At 40.8% G+C, this 18095-nt stretch overlaps 1 non-coding gene across 1 annotated transcript; it reads right to left on the bottom strand.

The window, feature by feature from the left end:
- Positions 1-3783: 3783 nt before the first annotated feature.
- Trnas-cga lies at positions 3784-3857 on the bottom strand. The gene has a single exon. It is a non-coding gene; the product is annotated as a tRNA-Ser (tRNA).
- Positions 3858-18095: the final 14238 nt, after the last annotated feature.

The raw sequence follows: 18095 nt of genomic DNA, 5'->3' as shown, positions 1-18095 counted from the left end.
TGAATTTTATTTTTATTTTGACTTTTGTTTTGTTTATTTTTGTTGTGTAATTGATCAGACGCCTTCTGCGCCCTGCTGGTAATATGTTGAGTCACGTCCTCTCGAAATTGGTGTGTTCCGTTCAGTAGTTCAGAAATGTTCATTGGTTCAAACTGGAAACCTTCTTCACTCTTGGCTTAACACATTCCAGCTGCGAGGCGGGTCGTGGAAAGCACTCCCAAGGAAGTTCGAGAAAAATTGTCTGTATTTTGGGTGGCGGACAACGACATAATGACGGTCGTTGAGGTATGTGCAAAAATCGAGTACAGAGTCTACAGTTTGTCCAAATAGGTAGTGAATGATGTCCGCGAATCCAATTCACAGCATAGGTCTTTGTCCGAGGAAAATAGTCGCGTCCCGGAACTAATAATGAAAGGGGAGTATTCCGATTCAGAATGTCCCGCGTTAGAAAAGCCACAATATGACGAATAACCTCTGAGCTAACGTCACACTGGCGACCACAGACGGACTATAGTCACTGCGATGTTGCCTGAGCCTCAAAACGCAACCTTAAAACACACAAACAGGTGTTACTTATGTGAAGAACGCCGTTCTTGGAGTCCAGAAATTAATTATGCTACCTAAGTGTCTCATCTTACAGTGGATTCTATCGTACGAGTCTTCGATGTGGAAAACGAATGTCAAGTGAATTTAGCGAGGTAACGCCGGCCTACAACCGGAAGTAAATGCACTATCAGAGTGTTGACAAATACTTGCTACGACGCTGCCATTTCTCGGTTCTCTTACGAGTCAGCTCTTCAGCGAAATGCTTGCCGTGATTCTCCGATATGGTCCTTCAGAGTGGAGACGCGCGCGCACGTTTGGTTTTTATGCGGCGTTCTCCCCTGATGGTTTCTGACGTCGCCTTGTGGGCTATGTCTACATTTGAGACATTCAATTATCATTAATCCAGAATGATACAAGTTTCAGCTTCCGGCGTGGAAGAAGGCTGTTGACGCCGACATAATATCATTTCAACGTAGGGAAAGCAAAACGGGTCATTCAATGTTTCTCATTCAACATAAAGCATGTGAGATAATTTTCCGTAACGTTCATAATCATCTAAAAACACAAACGAAGTAAAAATACATCTGAAGCTTATTCGAATTGAATATAATGTAAGATACCAATCGCTTTGCACCTCGATGTCGAATTTGTCCACGTGCAATTTTTTGCAGCATACAAAAAGAATGTCATGATTACCACGAGAATGAAGAAATATGTTGGTACGGATGGAAGCAAGAAGAGACGCACTCAACAAATATTCGATTCCTCATGGCATTCATTTCATTTGAGACGTAAGAAGAGTTAAAGCGGGATATTACTTTCGTTAACACGAAAGATATGCCGCACATATTGATAACGAGGAAGTCTGCGTCTTCATACGTTTCCTCCTTGAAATCTGTATGCTCTCTTATATACTAAGTAGCCTGATCATTGTTTCAGTAATGTTTCCCTCTTGTTTGACCCCGTAACGATGAACAGATTCCAAATGCATGTCTCTGCATGAAAGTAGCTGTTCGAACCCTTCCCGGGTTGCTTTTTGTGTTTTATTGCTTGGAATTCCTGAAGCAGACCACTGTGCCTCCTCCCCTTGTGGGTTAGGTCTCAAAACTAAACCGCTTTTTATCCAATGGCATAATTTATTCAGACAGCATCAGCACAAGACTGTCAAACAAAGCCTTCCATTTACAGTTGCAACACTCTAACCAGCACTGACCGAAGTGTAATCCACGGTCATGGTCCGAAATTAGCAGCTTTCTGCTACTGTGGCAAAGTCCGTACGACACTTTCGATTCCGCAGCACCATTTTATCTGGTAACACTGTGTAGTTGCAGAGTTGTGCCAGCATGTCTGTCCTCACACTGTCAACTTTATGTATCTCACTTCTCCTGCAGCGTTGATCACTAGGAGCAGAAGTAAATGAGTGTATTCTGCATGACGTAACATTCAGTATTCCCTTCTTTCATAGCCACTCTTCATGTGCATCGATACCAAATAGGAATGTGAAAACTCTTGCGAGTGACAGAATGACAATAACAATCGTAACAAGAACAATCAAATAATGAATAATGTTTATTCCAACGCAGAACGAGAATGGCTTTAAATATAAAAATCTATATCTATATCCATATCTATTGATCTTTGAGTTGGCACAATGCAAATATATTCTTAGCATTTAGTTACTGAATTTAGTTCGGGATGTTTGCAGAGAAAAGGAAAAGTCGGTACTTCTCGCTAGTGTAATATAATGTGAGCCAGCAACTACCCTTTCCTTAGAGAACGACTCAAGCTGGTCCCCAACTAGGTACCAAGGCACTGCTGCATTCTGTTCCCTGACATTGCTCTGATGACGGTTAATGCAGATAGTTCCGATTATGAAATACAAAACGTATTGCAGGTTAGTTCCTAGGATAGTAATATTAAATTTGCGTTGTAGACTATCCATATTACTCATCAATATAAAAAGACAATATTATGGGAATTTAGTAGGATTACTCAACATGAATTCTGAAATTGACTGACCGCACAGGTGCTAAACGTCGTCAAGAGTATACGATGTCCCAATCGCATTAGGAATATGAAGATCGTCTTCGACAGATCGCAACTTTCACATTGCTATCTCCACCCTACTCCAGACAGCCCTCGGTGGAGTTGCACTAAGTTGCCGTTGCAATGTAAGGCCTTCAACCGACAACAGACCACATATTGAAAATTACAAGCGAGTTGTCTTGCAGCGTAAGCTTATTGTAACTAATCTAAAAATTATTGGACAGGAACATTGTTCTATTCAAAAAAAGCTGCCCAGCAGGTCCTCTAGTCGCTCCTTGGTACAGTCGTTTGACTATTGAAAATGGTTCCAACAAGTCACCACTAGAAAACACTGATCTGTACCGCAATAACTCAAGATGTAAAGTAATACCACGGTACTACAAATATCAGGGAACACCTTATCACAGATAAGACTGTCCTTAAGGCTTGTAAGCTCACATTTATTACAATAAATGACATACCTGAAATGTTACCACTCTCATTATTACGTCAGATTGGTAATGCACGTAGTAAGTTCGTCGTATTCGTGATTTCCTCTTCAAAGTAACATACCGTACTTATTATTTAACACAAAATGACATTAAAAATTTAAGTTATTCACGAGCAGCTAGTTGAGAATATGTATGAACTTCAAATGACACGACGAACCGTCTTGTTCCGCATATGGATTCAAACCCAGCTCATGCAGACTAAGCAAAGATTTCGTAACTGACGGAAATTAACAGTCATTCCTGATTAAGCATACAGAGAGTGATATACCTCGATTTTAGACAGTATCAGTTAGCAAATATCAACTTTAAATTGCATAGCGCAAACATGTTTAACATATACGAATTCCTACCCATCATCTATTGTCCCTGTTAACGAACTACGAGAGATGTTAAATGTTGCTTCTTCACAAGTAACTTACTTGAAATGCCGTGAGGTAAAGCTTTGTGTTGGACACGGATTCGAACCCAGAACCTAATCGGATTGCTATCGAAGCACAGTCAAATGTGACATATCGGATTTTCGCGGCAGTAGCTACATGTTTTAACTGAAATGACGAGACGAAACATTAATTTTTTCCTTCACAGGACTCCTACCCGGCACCTATCGCTGTTATATTCTAGAGAAAACGAACGTTAAATATGGGTTTGTTGCGCCAGCAGTGATATGTGAGCATGAAACTTCCTGGCAGATTAAAACTGTGTGCCCGACCGAGACTCGAACTCGGGACCTTTGCCTTTCGCGGGCAAGTGCTCTACCAACTGAGCTACCGAACATCCCCCAGGCTGTGGCTAAGCCATGTCTCCGGAATATCCTTTCTTTCAGGAGTGCTAGTTCTGCAAGGTTCGCAGGAGAGCTTCTGTAAAGTTTGGAAGGTAGGAGACGAGGTACTGGCACAAGTAAAGCTGTGAGTACCGGGCGCGAGCCGTGCTTCGGTAGCTCAGTTGGTAGAGCACTTTCCCGCGAAAGGCAAACGTTCCGAGTTCGAGTCTCGGTCGGGCACACAGTTTTAATCTGCCAGGAAGTTTCATATCAGCGCACACTCCGCTGCAGAGTGAAAATCTCATTCTGGATATGTGAGCATCTTTGAACTAGAAATAATGTGACGAGGAGTTCAGCGCTCACTGGGAATAGAGCCCCACACATATCGTTGTAGACTACACACAAAGAGACGTCAGCTACCGAATTTTTCTCCACCAGCTGCTCATAATAACATCTTGAACTTACAGTCATCTCGCAAATAGTTCTGTGTCTCACTGGGAGTTAAAAACGTCAGATATCGTTAGTGTTGACAACGAATGAAAATACATTAAAAATCAAAATTCTTATCCACAACAGATAGGTGTTCTCATGCTAGAGCTTGATAATACATAATTAAATCTTTAGTGCCGGGCCAGGATTCGATCCCATTCACGCGTAATATGTGGAGTTGTTAAGGAATCTGCAGTTTTGAACAAACAACAAATTGTAGCCGAGCTGTATTGTCACGAAGGGATCAAATTCCGCGTTAAGGGCGGTCTGAGTTGCATTCCCAGTTCAGAACCAATCTTATCGACATACAGAAGCTCAGATAAAAGATGGAATAAGTGTCCTGTGACCATACACAGCGTTTGTTTCGTCACTTGAAATAAATAACTAGTATAAGAAAGGTTACTGGTGATAGAGTTTCTACATGTCGCCACTCCAGACTTTATTGTGGTTCAACCTACCGTCTACTTGGTAGAGAAGGAAAATCATCTTTAATGTGAATTTTCAGACCACACTGCCATTACACCTTCTTCACTTGGTGTAGCCAGGAGAGAATGGACTCTGTCTCTCCCTATCTAAAATCATTGACAGAAGTGGGAATCCAACCCAGACCATAGGTATAACAACCTACCATCCGTCCAACAGACCACGAAATCCTCTTCTCTCATTTTTCTATCGTAACGCCGTTGCGCCACACTGGATGAGAATTCTGACACACAGGCGTCCTGTAGTAATTTGCACCATGTTCAGTAAATTCATTTACTTGGTTGACCGAATCACCATGAACTAGCTGCCTCGGCTACCCAGTGCATACATTCCACTCTATATTTTGTAATCACCGAAATAAAATCAAGTAACTGCCACCTACACAGAACTGCCAACAGTGTAGGATGCAGAAGTTTAAATAGGAAGTGTTCCTTCCACTTGAGCTATTCTATTGCGCTATCTGTTTGTAGAAAACGTCGTTCAGTAAAAAAAAAAAAAAAAAAAAAAAAGCTGTAACTGTTTGTCTCTCAGAAGTCAAGACCTGGCCATATGCATAATCTCACAGTGCTGTGGAATGCAAAAGTTCTGGAGGAATAGTTGTCGAGCTCTGGAGCTGTTGTAGCTACGTGTCAGCTAGTAGCGTAGATAAGATGTCGCGAGTTCGAATACATTCAGTGCTACATTTTTTAAAACGCAATTCTGCTGTCTGCTGAAGTTGTCAGTCTAATGGAACTTCGAACATACTTCCCTTCACTTCTCAACCCAAAGTAGTCGCATGTCGAAAAAGGGCTAACTACTGTGACATTTTGTTCTGATCAGGTTTAATAGACAGCAGGCAGCAGATGCATCTCAAAGATGTGTAGGGAGAGCGCATCGTGCCATAATATGTCAGATAAGTATTTTCTACATTAGCTGTCGTGTGGTAGTGAGATTTTATTCTTCTTCAAACTTTGTTTGACAGCTTTAACTCAGAACAAGTTTTCTACATGCATGTAATCAATAAACTGCATGTGCATTGTCATACTGTCATAGATAACATCGGAGAATTCGCATATATCGTTGATGATTAATTTCTCTCTCATGTTTACTATTGTTTTAACAACACTAAAGGAAACCTTACGAAAGTATGTTTTAATAAAACCGAGTATCTGTACACAAATGCGCCTCTATCGACACGAATTAGTAAAACACTACTCACTTAGATTTTGATTGGGTCTGTGTTTCATTGGTATGCTGTGTCGTACTCAAGAGGTATGCAAATGTGGCATTTCATAAATATAGTTACGTATTCCTAGTAACCTATTCGCTTGTCAGCAGCGGAAAGAGGCGTTACCTGTTGTGCAGCATTGTAAGTTTTTGAACATTGCACTATGAGCCGAAAGTATTTTCTTGCGATTTCCTTATTGATGTTTGATCCGACTCCTTGTAGCTCTTTCACAGAAGGGATAAAAGCGTTGCACTCAGTGAGACTGGAACTGCGAACCATAACAGACGCTTTTCCACAGGGCAGCACATTACCACAGTGGTGGCGAAGAGGTATGGATGTGAGCGTCCTCTTACGACCGCAATACTGCCTAGAACTCGTAAACCGCTATTTAAAAGTCGAGATTAGTTGCGATTTCCACCTGCAACGACTTTCCTGGGCTGAAAACCGTAAATTTACAATCTTTTGTTACCCTTCAAGCGATAACAACTCAGATTATTCAATGGATATGACAGGTAAAATCAAGTGAACTTTGAGGCTTAATTCCGTGCACACCAGGAAGTAACTCGTCGATCACAGAATTGCCTAACATACGTTGCCTTGTTGCCAAATCTCAGTTACAGTACCAGCAGGAAGAAGACGAACCGATGTGATCCTACAGCGGGCTGGGAACTGACCATAGCTGGTCTCTCCAAGTCGCGGCTGCTACGGCCTGGAATACGTAATACGTCTGACTCGCTAACTGTAACTAGGTTTAGGGACTGGAGCATAGTTACTAATAATACGCAGAACTGACTGCAATCTAAGCACTATAAATCAGTAACTCTCATTGTTGTTTTTATATTTCTTTAGTAAGTGTACTCAAAACCAAGAAACTCATTCACAGGCGTTTTCGTGCCTCGCCGATAGTCGAGCACGACAAACAAATAAAAATAAAAAAGAATGTTTATATGTGTGTGTGTGTGTGTGTGTGTGTGTGTGTGTGTGTGTGTGTGTGTGTGAGAGAGAGAGAGAGAGAGAGAGAGATAAAAAAGAATGAGAGAGAGTGTAAAAAATTGTTGTAAAGAAATTGAATCATGGTATTTAAAGAAATCTTTCATTGTAATGACAAGTTCCACATCATTACGAAATGTCGTATTCATTATCTATGGAACAAGAAGTAATCTAATGTAATGTAATCTAATCTAATCACGTCATATTGATGACTAGCCATAAAGAGTCATGAATTACCGAAATTTTTGCCAATACCAGTAACCAAATCCAAACCTGAAAATAAAAGACGACAAGTTTTGTAATAAACCGTGACTCCTATCACGACCCTTTCGTCCCTGTTATCTAACCACGAAAGATGTCTGATATACCTCCATTCTGAAGTAACAAAGTGTGCATGCATTTAAAGATGAAGTGCATGATGTGAAGTTCTGTGACGGAGATACAAACCCAACACGTAATCGGATTGTCAACTGAGAAGAATCAAATGTTACGTATCGGTTTTTCTTACGAGCCGCTAGGTGTCTGAATCTAAAATAAGGATACAAACTTTTGTGCCTAAGAGACAATCGAACTGCACACCTACCGTGCATCCACGAACGTAGCTTAAGTATCATTTTCTTACTCACGAACAGTAAGATGTGTGCGTGTTTGACCAGAAATAACGACACCTATTGCGATTGTTGGCAACACATGAACAGACATTAAAAATGCGCGTTAATTTTCACTAGCAGGTGGGTGTGCACTTGATAGAGCTGGAAATGAAATCATGAATATTTTTGTACAGGATCAGGATTCGGACCCACATATTTACCTTTGGAGGAGACCTAGAGAAGACTGCAGTCTTGGGAAAAAGAACGAAATGATTGAACTATACTGTTCCGAGAGATTCAGATCCTCGAAAGAGGACATACGAATGCGAATCACAGTCCAGCACCAAATTTTTCAACGTCTCTAGTTCAATCAAGTACAAGTAAACTAAGAGCCCTGTCCCTTCAAATGGCTATCGGTTCATCAAATAAAATAAAATTTGCTAATGTAAGTAAGCTTACTGGCGACTGTATTTCTGTTTACAATGACTTCCGCTATGCCATTTTTCAACGTAAACTGGCTCTGCCCAGTTGGTAATGAAGGAACGTGAAGCTTAATGCTGATTCTGGATTATAACGTCTTTCTCTTGAGGTTACCAGAGGTAAAATAAATCCGTTTGTGCCTCTTAAGAGAAAATGCCTGAACCCACGAATTGCACCTGTGATAGTTCGTTCCACCAGACCATTGTGGCCACATTTCCCAGCCCCTGGAGTGTGCTGTAACGGTTGATGTGCTTAGCTTACAAAATTAATCTCGGTGGAAAAAATGCGAGTCTATTAAATGGTTAAGCAGAAGCGTGCTTCTGACGCAGAGATTATGCTATTCTCATGTCAGCAGGATGTAAAGACTCTTCTAGGCATCATAGGCTGGATGTGAAGCCCTTTTTGATTTTTCACAAATTCAGCAAATTTCTTAGTTCGAGAAAATCCACTGTGAAGTGTGAAGTTGCCGGATAATTCAATTATTACTGTTATTATTACTATCATTTAATTCATACCGCTGCTGGAACACGACCGTAGTCTTGAGGTAAAACGCGAGACCAGCTAATATGACGTCTGGCGACCGAAAGCACATATCGACAAAATTTTTATCGCCCCTTTCCTCTCGGTGCTGAAGCTATGAGTGTAGTTCAAGCTAATCTACTGTATAATATTAGCTGGTCTCGCGTTTTACCTCAAGACTACAGTCGTAGTGAAGAGTAATGTACTAAGACTGGAGTCAAGACTTCCTCTGGGAAGTTCCGCAGTCTACATGTTGCCAGATCTAGCATGTTGCCAGACATAGAATTCTGAGAGGAGCACGACTGTATTGTCCACCTTACGTGACCGACTCGGCGGTCAATTTTTTGGTCTAAGACTGTATCTACAACACATATTGCACGCTGAAGACCCAGAAGAATTAAAAAAACAAAAGTAGTTTATGAGAGCAACGTTAACCATAGCGTTCGAAGTATTCATAGTATTGTATACGTGTGTGTAAACGCCTTCCAATGACCACTCAAGGAAGACAAGGATACATAGTCTAGCTTCAATATTATAAATACGCCTCAGTTTGTGGATGAACTCAGACTTAGGTTGATAATAATTTTGAATATTTAGCAGCACTGTACCAATTGGTGTTAAACTCGTTTTCAACCAATGATTCCCATAGCTACAGGAACACTACTTGTGATACCTCTTAGACAAAATACTTAAGCAGTGTTATCAGACGAAAAGATCAACCTGACACAAACTGTGGGAAGTTTGTTTCACAACCTTCGTACCTGGATAATGAGCTTTTTCCTATTTCAGATATCTGTGAACGTTGCTGCTTAAGACGACTTAGGCAGAAACTAAATTCCCTCAGCTTCGATAATGTTTAAAGAAATCGTCTTATCGGCACTAACTCGTGATTTGTGAATTGTTTACCGGCCGCATTCTGCCGTATTTCGCCGGTTGGAAGGCAAAAGCTTACTGACAAACTTCAGACAGAAATTGCTGTTACAGTGTACTTCTGGAGCCAAATGAGTGGATTGCGTATTTTCCGGTGAGAAAGAGCACTGGCAAACAGTCTTCGCTACATGAGGTTATTTAAACTGGTGTCACTCTGACTAGAATTTATGGTCAGGTCAATGTTTCGGATGCGAGTTTTGCAACTGTGAAATCTCTCTCTCTCTCTCTATTCGTTTAGTCGGTTCCGACTCTTCGTGACCCCATGAACCAAATCACGCCACTTTTTCCTGTCTTGCACTTTCTCCCGTAGACCTTCCAGGTTGGAACACATTGCTTCTGTGATGCCATCGATCCATCTCATCCTCTGACGTCCTCTTCTTCTAGTTCCTTCAATCTTCCCCAACATTAATGTTTTTTCCAGCGAGGCATGCCTTCGCATTGTGTGTCCAAAGTAGGTCAGCTTTTATTTTAAGATTAGACCTTCCAGGGAGAAATCTGGTTTAATTTGCTCCAATATTGATCTGTTGGTTCTCTTTGCAGTCCATGGAACTCTAAGAAGTTTCCTCCAACACCACAATTCGAAGGAGTCAATTCTTCGCCGTTCAGCCTTTCTAATGGTCCAGGTCTCACATCCATACATCACAACTGGAAAGACCATAGCCCTCACAATACGGATCTTTGTTGCTAGTGTTATATCTCTGGACCTTATAACCTTGTCAAGGTTTGACATCGCCTGTCTACCGAGCAACAGGCGTCTCCGGATTTCATGGCTGCAGTCACCGTCAGCAGAGATCTGGGAACCGAGATAACTGAATGTGGTCACTACCTCCATGGTTTCTCCTGCTATATCCCACGAATTGGTAGGTGTAGTTGCCATAATTTTCGTTTTCTTCACATTCAGCATAAGACTAGCCTTTTCACTTTCGTCTTTCACCTTCAGTAAGAGTGTTCTCAATTCTTCTTCACTTTCTGCCAACAGGATCGTATCATCCGCGTACCTGAGGTTGTTTACATTTATTCCAGCTATTTTAATTCCTGTTTCTCCTACATCTAGCCTCGCATTCCTCATGACATGTTCTGCATACAGATTGAATAAGTACGGTGACAGTATGCAGCCTTGCCGGACCCCTTTCTGAATCTTTATCCATTTCGTTGTTCCATACATAGTTCTCACCGTTGCTTCTTGGTCAAGGTATAAACTCCGTATCAGATGAATGAGGTGATCTGGTACACCCATGTTTTTCAGTACGTTCCATAATTTGTTGTGATCGACGCAGTCAAAGGCTTTGGCATAGTCAATAAAGCAGAGGTACACATCTTTCTGGAATTCTCTCGCTTTTTCCATAATCCACCGAATGTTAGCAATTTGATCTCTAGTTCCTCTTCCTTTCCTAAATCCAGCTTGTTCTTCTGGCAGCTCTCGATCTAAATATTGGCGAAGTCTATTTTGTAAGATTTTCAACATAACTTTGCTAGCATGTGAAATAAGTGCGATTGTTCGGTAATCTGAGCATTCTTTAGAACTTTTCTTCTTTGGAATGGGGATGAATACTGATATTTTCCAGTCTTCTGGCCACTGCTGCGTGATCCATATTTTTTGACATATTGAGTGCAGCACTTTCACTGCATCCTTTCCAGTGACTTTAAACAATTCTGCTGGTATTTCATCATGTCCACTAGTTTTGTTATCAGCCATATTTTCAAGGGCCCACTGGATTTCGCTCTCCAAAATATCTGGCTCTAGTTCTAAATTAACATTAACATCAGCAGTAGAAGCCCTGTCATGATGCAGTTCTTTCTTGTGTAGGTCTTCTACATATTCTGCCCATCTTTCCTTAACATCCTCTGCTTCACTCAGATCTTTCCCGTTTCTATCTTTTATCATTCCAATTTTTGCCTGGAATTTTCCTTTAATTTCTCTAATTTTCTTATAAAGATCTCTTGTCTTTCCCATTACGTTACTATCTTCAACTTCCTTGCACTGTTTATTAAAGAATATACTTTTATCTCTTCTAGCTAATTTCTGAAAATCTTTATTTAATTCAAACATAGCTGATCTATCTCCCTTGATTTTTGCTTTCCTTCGTTCTTCTGCAACTTGCAGTGCCTCAACTGATAGCCATCTAGCCTTCTTACTGTTCCTTTTCTTGGGAATGTGTTTCTCTGCGGCCTCCTTGACAGTTCTGGCTACTTCTGTCCACATCTCTTGCGAGCTTTTGTCCTCCAGCTGTAATACATTAAATCTGTTTTGTACCTCTACAGCATAGTCGGAGGGTATAGAGTTAAGGTCGTATCTGCAAGTTGGGATACTTTTTGCTACATTCTGAAGTTTCAGGCAAAATTTTGCAATCAGGAGCTCATGATCTGATCCGCAGTCAGCCCCAGGTCTTGTTGTAGCTGCCTGAACCGCGCTCTTCCACCTCTGATTACAAAGTATGTAATCAATTTGGTTCCGGTGTTGGCCATCTGGCGAAGTCCAGGTATATAGGCGTCGTTTTGGTAGTTGAAACAGTGTATTAGTAATTATCAATGAATTTTCTTGGCAGAATTCTAGGAGTCTCTGTCCAGCTTCATTTGTTGTACCAAGACCATATTTCCCTGATATACCTTCTACAGCTTCATTTCCCACTTTTGCATTCCAATCTCCAACTATGTAGACGATATCCTTTTTTGGTGTTGACAGTAGTAATTCTTGTAAATCTCCATAGAACTGGTCAACAATTTCCTTTTCAGCATCGGTTGTTGGTGCATAAACTTAAATTACTGTGATGTTGAGGGGCTGACCTTGAAGTCTGATGGACATCATTCTATCATTTTTATATCTGCATCCCATCACAGCTTTTCTCACTTTATCACTAACTATGAAGGCTACTCCATTACTTCTGTTGTTATCGTGCCCAGAATAATACACCATATGGCCATCCGAAGCAAATTCCCCCATGCCAGTCCATCGCATTTCACATATTCCCAATATGTCGATGTTAATTTTCTCCATTTCTCTTTTCACTATGTCTAGTTTTCCTTGATACATGGATCTTACATTCCATGTTCCTATGCAGTGCTTCTCTTTGCACCATCTGACTCTTCGTGAAGCTCCTCTCAACCTGGTTCCCCCCGGAGATCCGATCGGGGAACTTGAAACTCCGGAACATTTTGAGCTGAGCGAAGCCATGGGGTTTTCTTGGGATAGTTCAGTGGTGGTTTCCCGTTGCCTTCCACTGTCCTCCAACTCCTATCTGCTCACCGACTCAGTTTCCCGCTGGGGTTGGTTACCCAACCTTCCGCTGAGTTGCTCGGCTTAACAGGGGCACCACGTGTAGGTAGGAACTTGGAGAATTGAGGTGACAGAGGCTGTGAGAACTCTCTTGCTGAGTTCTTGTAATCGCGTATCACCCCCATTTTATGCCAGAGTCTCATGATGTCTGCAGAGACCCCCCAGGTCATTTCCTGGGCCCAACTGTGAAATACTTTCCTACATTATAGAAGCGATTATTAAATTTGAAATAATATTGCGAAAATTTTGTACTTGGACAGCTTAGAATGAAAATACTTCTGTTTATTTCAAAGGGAAACAATAGATTTTCTAAAACATTGTCTGTCATACACAACTTGAAACAGGTCATGTCGACCAAATCATGTGGAAGAACGGACAGCGATGTATATCGGAAGGCAGTAAGATCTCTTGCCTTTTGGTTTGTCAGTACTCGATAGCCATTTCTATGTGCAAGTAAATGACGAAAGGCAGCGCGTTTTTGTCGTCAAGTAACGTCTTCGTCTTTTAATGTAATCTAAGAGTAATTGCTGATGTTTGATATTAACATGAAAAGGATTCCGTAGACAGGGAAAGAACATATTCTTGGGAAACTACTTCTATAGTAACCAAAAGGCATTAAATGACCTTCAAGCACTTGTGTTCCAGCAGCGGTATGAATAAAATGATAGTAATAATAACAGTAATAATTGAATTATCCGGCAACTTCACACTTCACAGTGGATTTTCTCGAACTAAGAAATTTGCTGAATTTGTGAAAAATCAAAAAGGGCTTCACATCCAGCCTATGATGTCTAGAAGAGTCTTTACATCCTGCTGACATGAGAATAGCATAATCTCTGCGTCAGAAGCATGCTTCTACTTAACCATTTAATAGACTCGCATTTTTTCCACCGAGATTAATTTTGTAAGCTAAGCACATCAACCGTTACAGCACACTCCAGGGGCTGGGAAATGTGGCCACAATGGTCTGGTGGAACGAACTATCACAGGTGCAATTCGTGGGTTCAGGCATTTTCTTTTAAGAGGCACAAACAGATTTATTTTACTTCTGGTAACCTCACGAGAAAGACGTTATAATCCAGAATCAGCATTAAGCTTCACGTTCCTTCATTACCAACTGGGCAGAGCCAGTTTACGTTGGGAAATGACATAGCGGAAGTCAATGTAAACAGAAATACAGTCGCCAGTAAGCTTACTTACATTAGCAAATTTTATTTTATTTGATGAAGCGATAGCCATTTAAAGGGACAGGGCTCTTAGTTTACTTGTACTTGATTGAACTAGAGACGTTGAAAGATTTGGTGCTGGACTGTGATTCGCATTCGTATGTCCTCTTTCGAGGATCTGAATCTCTCGGAACAGTATAGTTCAATCATTTCGTTCCTTTTCCCAAGACTGCAGTCTTCTCTAGGTCTCCTCCAAAGGTAAATATGTGGGTCCGAATCCTGATCCAGTACAAAAATATTCATGATTTCATTTCCAGCTCTATCAAGTGCACACCCACCTGCTAGTGAAAATTAACGCGCATTTTTAATGTCTGTTCATGTGTTCCCAACAATCGCAATAGGTGTCGTTATTTCTGGTCAAACATGCACACCTGTTACTGTTCGTGAGTAAGAAACTGATACTTAAGCTACTTTCGTGGATGCACGGTAGGTCTGCAGTTCGATTGTCTTTTAGGCACAAAAGTTTGTATCCTTATTTTAGATTCAGACACCTAGCGGCTCGTAAGAAAAACCGATACGTAACATTTGATTCTTCTCAGTTAACAATCCGATTACGTGTTGGGTATGTATCTCTGTCAAAGAACTTCACATCATGCACTTCATCTTTAAATGCATGCACACTTTGTTACTTCAGAATGGAGGTATATCAGACATCTTTCGTGGTTAGATAACAGGGACGAAAGGGTCGTGATAGGAGTCACGGTTTATTACAAAACTTGTCGTCTTTTATTTTCAAGTTTAGATTTGGTTACTGGTATTGGCAAAAATTTCGGTAATTCATGACTCTTTATGGCTAGTCATCAATATGACGTGATTAGATTAGATTACATTACATTAGATTACTTCTTGTTCCATAGATCATGAATACGACATTTCGTAATGATGTGGAACTTGTCATTACAATGAAAGATTTCTTTAAATACCATGATTCAATTTCTTTACAACAATTTTTTACACTCTCTCTCATTCTTTTTTATCTCTCTCTCTCTCTCTCTCACACACACACACACACACACACACACTCACACACACACACACACACACACACACACACACACACACACATATAAACATTCTTTTTTAATTTTATTTTTTTTTTGTTGTGCTCGACTATCGGCGAGGTACGAAAACGCCTGTGAATGAGTTTCTTAGTTTTGAGTACACTTACTAAAGAAATATAAAAACAACAATGAGAGTTACTGATTTATAGTGCTTAGTTTGCAGTCAGTTCTGCGTATTATTAGTAACTATGCTCCAGTCCCTAAACCTAGTTACAGTTAGCGAGTCAGACGCATTACGTATTCCAGGCCGTAGCAGCCGCGACTTGGAGACACCAGCTATGGTCACTTCCCAGCCCGCTGTAGGATCACATCGGTTCGTCTTCATCCTGCTGGTACTGTAACTGAGATTTGGCAACAAGGCAACGTATGTTAGGCAACTCTGTGATCGACGAGTTACTTCCTGGTGTGCACGGAATTAAGCCTCAAAGTTCACTTGATTTTACCTGTCATTTCCATTGAATAATCTGAGTTATTATCGCTTGAAGGGTAACAAAAGATTGTAAATTTACGGTTTTCAGCCCAGGAAGGTCGTTGTAGGTGGAAATCGCAACTAATCTCGACCTTTAAATAACGGTTTACGAGTTCTACGCAATATTGCGGTCGTAAGAGAACGCTCAGACCCATACCTCTTCGCCAGCTCTGTGGTAACGTGCTGCCCTGTGGAAAATCGTTTGTTATGGTTCGCAGTTCTAGTCTCACTGACTGCAACGCTTCTATCCCTTCTGTGAAAGAGCTATAAGGAGTCGGATCAAACATCAATAAGGAAATCGTAAGAAAATATTTTCGGCTCATAGTGCAATGTTGAAAAACTTACAATGCTGCTCAACAGGTAACGCCTCTTTCCGCTGCTGACAAGCGAATTTTCGGTTTCTAGGAATACGTAACTATATTTATGAAATGCCACATTTGCATACCTCTTGAGTACGACACAGCATACCAATGAAACACAGACCCAATCAAAATCTAAGTGAGTAGTATTTTACTAATTCGTGTCGATAGAGGCACATTTGTGTACAGATACTCGGTTTTATTAAAACATACTTTCGTCGTAAGGTTATTGTGGTTAGTTTTATTTCATTTCTTATAATACAGTGCACAATTTTCGTAAGGTTTCCTTTAGTGTTGTTAAAACAATAGTAAAAATGAGAGAGAAATTAATCATCAACGATATATGCGAATTCTCCGATGTTATCTATGACAGTATGACAATGCACGTGCAGTTTTTTGATTACATGCATGTAGAAAACTTGTTCTGAGTTAATGCTGTCAAACAAAGTTTGAAGAAGAATAAAATCTCACTACCACACGACAGCTAATGTAGAAAATACTTATCTGACATATTATGGCACGATGCGCTCTCCCTACACATCTTTGAGATGCATCTGCTGCCTGCTGTCTATTAAACCTGATCAGAACAAAATGTCACAGTAGTTAGCCCTTTTTCGACATGCGACTACTTTGGGTTGAGAAGTGAAGGGAAGTATGTTCGAAGTTCCATTAGACTGACAACTTCAGCAGACAGCAGAATTGCGTTTTAAAAAATGTAGCACTGAATGTATTCGAACTCGCGACATCTTATCTACGCTACTAGCTGACACGTAGCTACAACAGCTCCAGAGCTCGACAACTATTCCTCCAGAACTTTTGCATTCCACAGCACTGTGAGATTATGCATATGGCCAGGTCTTGACTTCTGAGAGACAAACAGTTACAGCTTTTTTTTTTTTTTTTTTTTTTTTTTACTGAACGACGTTTTCTACAAACAGATAGCGCAATAGAATAGCTCAAGTGGAAGGAACACTTCCTATTTAAACTTCTGCATCCTACACTGTTGGCAGTTCTGTGTAGGTGGCAGTTACTTGATTTTATTTCGGTGATTACAAAATATAGAGTGGAATGTATGCACTGGGTAGCCGAGGCAGCTAGTTCATGGTGATTCGGTCAACCAAGTAAATGAATTTACTGAACATGGTGCAAATTACTACAGGACGCCTGTGTGTCAGAATTCTCATCCGGTGTGGCGCAACGGCGTTACGATAGAAAAATGAGAGAAGAGGATTTCGTGGTCTGTTGGACGGATGGTAGGTTGTTGTACCTATGGTCTGGGTTGGATTCCCACTTCTGTCAATGATTTTAGATAGGGAGAGACAGAGTCCATTCTCTCCTGGCTACACCAAGTGAAGAAGGTGTAATGGCAGTGTGGTCTGAAAATTCACATTAAAGATGATTTTCCTTCTCTACCAAGTAGACGGTAGGTTGAACCACAATAAAGTCTGGAGTGGCGACATGTAGAAACTCTATCACCAGTAACCTTTCTTATACTAGTTATTTATTTCAAGTGACGAAACAAACGCTATGTATGGTCACAGGACACTTATTCCATCTTTTATCTGAGCTTCTGTATGTCGATAAGATTGGTTCTGAACTGGGTATGCCCGCATCTCGTAGTCGTGCGGTAGCGTTCTCGCTTCCCACGCCCGGGTTCCCGGGTTCGATTCACGGCGAGGTCAGGGATTTTCTCTGCCTCGTGATGGCTGGGTGTTGTGTGCTGTCCTTAAGCTAGTTAGGTTTAAGTAGTTCTAAGTTCTAGGGCACTGATGACCATAGCTGTTAAGTCCCATAGTGCTGAGAGGCATTTTTTTTTGAACTGGGAATGCAACTCAGACCGCCCTTAACGCGCAATTTGATCCCTTCGTGACAATACAGCTCGGCAACAATTTGTTGTTTGTTGAAAACTGCAGATTCCTCAACATCTCTACATATTACGCGTGAATGGGATCGAATCCTGGCCCGGCACTAAAGATTTAATTATGTATTATCAAGCTCTAGCATGAGAACACCTATCTGCTGGTGGATAAGAATTTTGATTTTTAATGTATTTTCATTCGTTGTCAACACTAACGATATCCGACGTTTTTAACTCCCAGTGAGACACAGAACTATTTGCGAGATGACTGTAAGTTCAAGATGTTATTCTGAGCAGGTGGTGGAGAAAAATTCAGT

This window comes from Schistocerca americana, chromosome 1 (assembly GCF_021461395.2).
Source record: "Schistocerca americana isolate TAMUIC-IGC-003095 chromosome 1, iqSchAmer2.1, whole genome shotgun sequence".
In the NCBI taxonomy this organism is placed as follows: Eukaryota; Metazoa; Arthropoda; class Insecta; order Orthoptera; family Acrididae; genus Schistocerca; species Schistocerca americana.
The sequence above is the reverse complement of the archived record's forward strand: the minus strand, read 5'-3'. Positions and strand labels throughout refer to the sequence as shown.